General features: G+C 39.7%; 1 protein-coding gene across 3 annotated transcripts in view; it reads left to right on the forward strand.

Annotated features, from left to right (window-relative positions):
- LOC108756824 (LIM domain-binding protein 2) overlaps positions 1-6,916 on the forward strand; it is a 192,392-nt gene that overhangs the window by 144,759 nt on the left and 40,717 nt on the right. The window lies entirely within an intron of this gene.

Consider the following 6,916-nt stretch of genomic DNA (forward strand, 5'->3'; position numbering starts at 1 on the left):
TTTTTTTACAATACTATACAGTATAAAAATGAAAATCAAGGGCGCGACGTGTTATTTTACAGGCCGTAGGCTATCTAGCTCGTAATGGAGATGTGCACTTTTATATCACGTTCACACCCACCGACCATCACACCGCGCCAACCAGCCTTACGTTTCAGCGAGAGGTCGAGACCGGACGATGATAATAATATGTTTGCAATGGTGAAATTTGATACTGCGATTACATCGCGAATCTCCATTTCTTCGAGAAGAATTGTAGAGATTATCGCGAGTCGTTGACCGCGGCCGCATAACCCGCCATTTATTTCAATAAGAGCATAGGGTTACACGCGGAACGTTCTATTAAGTGTTTGATGTAATGATTATTGATCCTCGTGCATTTACGTTAACGTGGATTTTTAACTGCAACTGCGTGTGTATTCAGAAGTGTCGGTCAGCGCGAAACCTGATTCGCAGAGATGTCCGAACTAGAAACGAAGGTGAAAACGAAGGTTGAAACGGGGTTGACACGAACAGGGTGGGAGGGGGGGAGGGGGGGGGGTAAACGATTCATGAGGTCCTTTTTTCGTCCGTATAACCGGTTCTTCAAGATCGTGTAACATCTTTAAACCCGGTAATCCCACGGCAATTTAGCCTGAACAGATGTGTCACCGTTTTCTGACACCATCATTTTGTTCGAAGCGTGTAGATGCGCATTCTCTCGATAATCGTACTCTCGTTTCGTTTTATCATAAGGATACGCAGTATGTAACTAATATCGTTGTAATCAATTTATTATACTTAATAATAACAGATTTACTAATATAAATAAAAAGATATATAGATAATGATTTCTTAACAATCGACGTGACAAGATCATACAGGCGTGAGACACGTATGCGCAAGAATAAATCATTAAAGTAATGAAATGAATAATTGAAAAAGTGGAGTTTAACATACATTTAAAGTTTCCGCGCGTTTACAATATCGCGGCTCATTTTTTAGCCTTCTTCAAAATAGAGATACATCATGTTGCACAAATCGAATTAGTCATACTCCAACTGTATGTAGGGAGTCATCTCCAAAACATTACAAGTGCACTGAATTGTTATAAACTCATTAACTCTCCGGCCATGTGAAATTTTGCACATTTCATCATTAACCTGAGTCTTCGAGCTTTAGTGCGGATTTTTATATTATTCTGGATTGTATAACCTAAAAAAGATTCTTGCATACTTGTGAAAGTTTTAATAACGAGTTTTTACTATCATAGAGAGGTTTTTACTATCGCAGAGAATTGTATTTTTTATCGATTTTAACTTATTTACACACACACACAGATATGAAAATAATTTTATTTGATGTGAAAATAATTATGCAAGACGTTGAAATATAATGAGCAATTTATTTGAAGAAAATTTGCAAAAATTTTTTAATATCCTAGCAATTATCTTAAGCCTTACATATTTACCTTTTGATTACGGTTTATTTACAATAAAATTATTTTCAGCTCTATATCTAGCTAAATTTTGAGATATATTTCAGCAAAATTGTTTTTTCCGTATACTTTATAATATCGAAATGCCTATCAACTATATTTCCAAGGTCCAATTTAGAACCGATAGAGAATTAAATCTAATAAATTGCTATAGACAATTTATTTCTAATAAATGATTTGTTATTGGCGTATTTTTACCTGGAGTCAGGAAGATATACCGATACCTGTTATTATACGACTGCAAACCGAATTTTTAAATGTGTCATCGTGGCGAAGTTAAAAGGTACCGTCCGGCGATTTCGCGGAGCAAAAGCGGTAATGCAATTTTCGATGTACGTCGCGAAAATCTCATTAGCAGCAAAAATTCAATCTAACACGCTCGCCAAACACTACTTGCGTCGTATGTATATTTACTACAGTTAAAATATATCGCGTCTACCAATTTTCGCGGAGCAAAGCAAGCGATAATGCGATTTTCAATGTGCGCCGGTAAAACCTTGTTACTGGCGGCAGAAATTTAATCTAATAATTCCAAAATTAAACTACTTATACGGTATCTTTATATTGTTTTGTATGTGCCGACCATAATTATAATGTGCTATTTCCCAATTTTACGAAGCGACATGAGCGACGGAAAACGATTTGCGGGTGCGTGCCGCAAAAAGTTTTATCAGAGTCCGCGAGAACGAGTTTCGCTCGAGTTGAAAATATTTTTCTCTCCACACTATCACAGCGGCACTATCGGCATTTGAAAATACAGAGGCCGCTATAAGTTTTCATCCAAGTATTGTACTTTCGATATCGATAAATTGGAACATAAGTGCGATAGTAATTGAATCACTATTATCACTATTGATACACAAAGGTTGTTTAAATATAGTAGGTATAATGGATGGTTATTTAACACATTCATCATTCGTACACATATTCATCAATCACGAAAACAGGAGATCGCGAGAAATTGCACGGCGAAGGTAAAATGTGGGGAGCGCGGGCCGTCTCTCCATCTTTTTTATCGCTCAGTATTAATTATCAATTTTGCTGCTTGCCTTTTGGACTCTCGTTAAAAGAGGGCTCGCACCGCTAATTGATACCCTAATCGTCGGGGGTCAACGGGTAATCGGGGCGAAAAAACAGTAGCCGTACGAACTGCAAAATGTATCTTTTTCTCATTCCTCGGTGCATCTTGCTCGCATCGAAGAGCATTTGCCTTATCGAGTTGCACATAAATCACGAAAAGCGGCTGCTTATATCTCACAGTGTACTGTGTGTGGGATCGAATATAAATTTAATGTTTTTTTCTTTCACATTGCGTCGTTGCATCGATACCTCGCATATATCGTTATTGTTTGCAGTAACATTGAAGAAATAACCGTAAAACAGCTACTTGAGAGTACGATGTTAAAGTGCCAGATATTGGCGGTTCATTATCGATCTGTAATTTAAAATCGACGACGAAATAAATGACAACGATTGATGTAACGCGAGATCGCGAGATTATAGAAATAAAATTATAGAAATAATCGAACGCAAATGTTCTATGAATGAGCAAGAAGACATTGTGCAGTGCAAAGTTTGTTATTTCCAAAACTGTGAACGCACGCTCTACGAAGGTGACGAAATAAAGATTCATCCTTTCCGTCCTAAAGGTGTTTTGTCTGCCTCTGTGGATTTCGATATGGAGTATGAGGAAACATTTTATGTCGGCGTCGCGCACCAAGTATTTTGCGCTACTGAATTATTCTCATCCAGTGAATAATGCAAGTCAATTATTTGTAAGTTGAATATTTTTCATACCTCTTTTCGTTACTTCATTATTCATATAATAAAATTTTTATTCCGCATTTTTTCATTTAATGAGGAGAATTACTTAACAAGATTTACTTAAAAATCGCGAATTTTGCACACCGTAAAAATGTTCAGGATTGCTTTCGGCAAAGCAGTTTTTTCGACTTCCTATATGACGTAGTCGGAAACTTAGAAAAAAACATTCATTGGCGTACGTTAATAACTATAGTGTTATACAATCTTTGTTCAAAGATTACATCATCTTTGTGCTCACACAATTCGTATTTTTTAATCAATTTATATGTATTTCACCAATATTTTACCACCTTCGATCAAAAGTGAATGACGTAATAATTTAGAAACGTGCACAGTTTATTGTCACGATTGCCATATGAAATTGCTATATAACATTATATAATATTACAATATTGTTACATGACTCTCCTCCTTCTGAAGAACTAAAGGAAAAAATTTCAAAAAAAGGTACAATTCGCAGTGTTTCTCTTCCTTCTATATACATTCGATAAGAAATAACTATACCTTACTGTTACTCGCGCGCGATTTCATCACAGAGAGGCTCACGCCGCTCACTTTTCCAGCAACGGCCAGGGCAGCCGAAGCTGCCCGCGCTCGAAACGAGTCGCGTGTCGCGATTATTGCTCTTTTATGGCGTTGCGGCAGGATAGTGCGACGCGGTTCTCTCTGATCGATCGTTTTTCGTTCTTTCCCACGACACGACGTTCGTCCGTCAATCCGTCGATATCTGCTTGAAACTCGATTGCGGGGATCCCATGGCAACCTTAGGGGCAACCTTATATTGGTCGCGGTCGAATCGGTAATGGTGAAGCTCAGCCATCGGACTATAAGGTGCCAACAAAATATGTCTGAGAAGAAATCGTCGTCCGCTCTTCATCCATCTCAGTGGCGGAAGAGGTGGAAGAGGGTGGAGGAGGGGGGGGGGGAACCCGAGAGAGGGCTGGATTGCCGGGTCCAGGTGAATTATCCAGGGTCCGGGCGGAAAAAGGGACGAATATCGCCGATAAAACGCCGTCATGGGCAGCGATAAATTGCTGGCGTGGCAGCACGATTACTGCTGCGCCAGCTACGGAAAGTCCTTGCGAGAGTATAAGGTGGTGGCGTCGCTGCTGCTACTGCTTTTGCTGCGGCTGCTGCTGCTGCGGCGGCGGCGGCGGCGGCGGCGGTATCGACGACGAAGCTGAGTCGGCTGTTATTCCGAACCTGGACCAGCGAGTGAATTTCTGCGTGTAATTAAGAGGAGCAAGCCCACGCGTTGTCGTTATCTGCTCGATTCGAGCGATCTTATTTATCGTTGCTTGCTTACGGTGCTTACGGCGTCCAAAATATCTATTATAGCAGTTTGGAAGAGTTGCTCTGACATTCAGCCCTAAGAAATGATGATGATAATTACGACGTGTTTATTTGTTTAACTTTACATACTCTGGCATAAAACTGTGCGTTTTAATGTGAAAAAAAAAAAATTTGACACGTGCTTGTATAGTCAGTGAGAAATTTCTCTTTGCGATACAATTTCTTTACACTCTTCAATTATATCGACTTCTTTATCGATATATTATATCGGAAATGATTGAGGATTACGTTGATACTCGTATTGTGCCTTCAACATTTTTGATTTGCTCGGTATTATTTGATTATTTCTTCTTTTAAACCACTTCCTAACACTACGCTGTACACGTATACATTTAGGATATTTACAAGAGGATATTTGCAGTATTTGTACATCGACGTATAAATATTATTATTTGTGTACTCTGATGCTATCAGATGAGACAGATTTCTCTCTTGTACGATCGTGATGCGTAACGATGCGATTTTAGATTTGATTAAATCGATAAAAGAGCATTCTTAATTGCTTATTGTTCAATTCAGTTATTTCTTCCTTTAAATGAGAACTCTCTGATATTATACTGTATTATCAATAGTATAATATTGTGTATAAATTAATATAAAAAAAAAAAATGTTTACACCTTGAGATATACATGTTATTATCTGTACTTTCGATACTACATAGATTAGGAAAATTTGTTTCTTGTTACAACTTAATAGTGATATAATTCAATTTTAGATTTGGCAAAACCGATAATATTCGTATCGATTTTGATCGATTAATATTATTTAATTATTGCTGTCTTTAAACTATATACTATACTTTATGATATATTATATTAAGAGTATATATTTATCAAAAAAATATTTACAACATATTATACTAACATATCGACGTTAGATGAGAGAAATCTCTCTCTCTCTCTCTCTCTCTCTCTCTCTCTCTCTCTCGTACGACTACGATGATGACGATGATGATGACGCGATTTTAGATTCGGCAGAACCGTCCCTTCGATCAATACGAAAGGTTCGTTAATAGCGAATGCTGCGTCGCGCCGTCCTTGGACAGTTAGGCCGCACATCGGATTGCTGGACTGTGCGACGTGCGTGTGCACGGACTAAAGCTCATGATAACATCCCCGAACGAGCTTGCTTGTGCCTTTCTCCATTATTATCCTTATGACATGCAGATTGCGCATTACACGCGGTACATCACTTTGAAGCGCATAATGCATCGTGTACATATACGCGAGTGCCCCTCACAACACTGCGCTGTGCGAAGCATCGCGCATTTCTCCCCGGGTCAATTTAACGTTTCATCTACAGCAATTAGCTCTACCATCCTTTCTCCACGGAGATGGAAAAGAAACTGTTAAAGAATGTTACAACACACGTGCGGGTTACACGTACCTACATATTATATATCTCGACCTCTCTGAAAGAAAAAGACCATTATCTCTACGCTACGCGTAGAGATGAACTGAAAACAATATCAGTTTTCTTTCGATACAAAGGAAACGATCTTTTTTACTGTTTACTATAACGAATTAGGAATTAAAAAAAAAACACGTGATGCGATAAATAATCAAAGCAACTGTTAGTTAATCGTTTCCCTAGTAGCCTATTAGAGTTTAGAGTTCGATTCTGCTACAACTATATAATCGATCCCATTTCCACTTGAAACTCGATATAATTGTCGAGGTAGCGGCGAGCGAATTGCACGTAAAATATCACCCCGCGAGACATTATTACGGCGGAACAATCCGCCGGATCGACGCGCGTATATATCAATGGATCCGATATCGTCGTTGTCGTCGTTAGTAATCTGCCGGTAAACTCACAAGAGCGACACGCGGAAAACACGCCGCGGATATAATGCCACGAGTCCGCGAGAGAGTTCAAAATATCCGGTCACACACGCGTGCGTTTATGCGCCTCGCGCGTTTCATTCTTCCTCCCTGCTTTCGTCTCTCTCACTCACCCCCCCCCTCCCTCCCTCCCTCCTCTCCTCTCTCCATCTCTACCGTAGACTAACCCCGTGCATACACGCTCGCGGACACACGCTTCCGAGACATATATACTCGGCTACGTGCGAACTTCCATACATGTGTGTACTCGCGCGCTATATATAGACTTCGGAGGAGGGGTTTGGGGGTTAGCATGACTCCCTGGCATTGATCGTGCTACCACCCCATGAGCAACCCCTAATAACACCCTCCTGCTGTCCCCCGTTTCCCCGGTTCCCGCCTCCCTCTCTCTCTCTCTCTCTCTCTCTCTCTCTCTCT

Source organism: Trachymyrmex septentrionalis, unplaced genomic scaffold (genome assembly GCF_001594115.1).
Source record: "Trachymyrmex septentrionalis isolate Tsep2-gDNA-1 unplaced genomic scaffold, Tsep1.0 scaffold101, whole genome shotgun sequence".
In the NCBI taxonomy this organism is placed as follows: Eukaryota; Metazoa; Arthropoda; class Insecta; order Hymenoptera; family Formicidae; genus Trachymyrmex; species Trachymyrmex septentrionalis.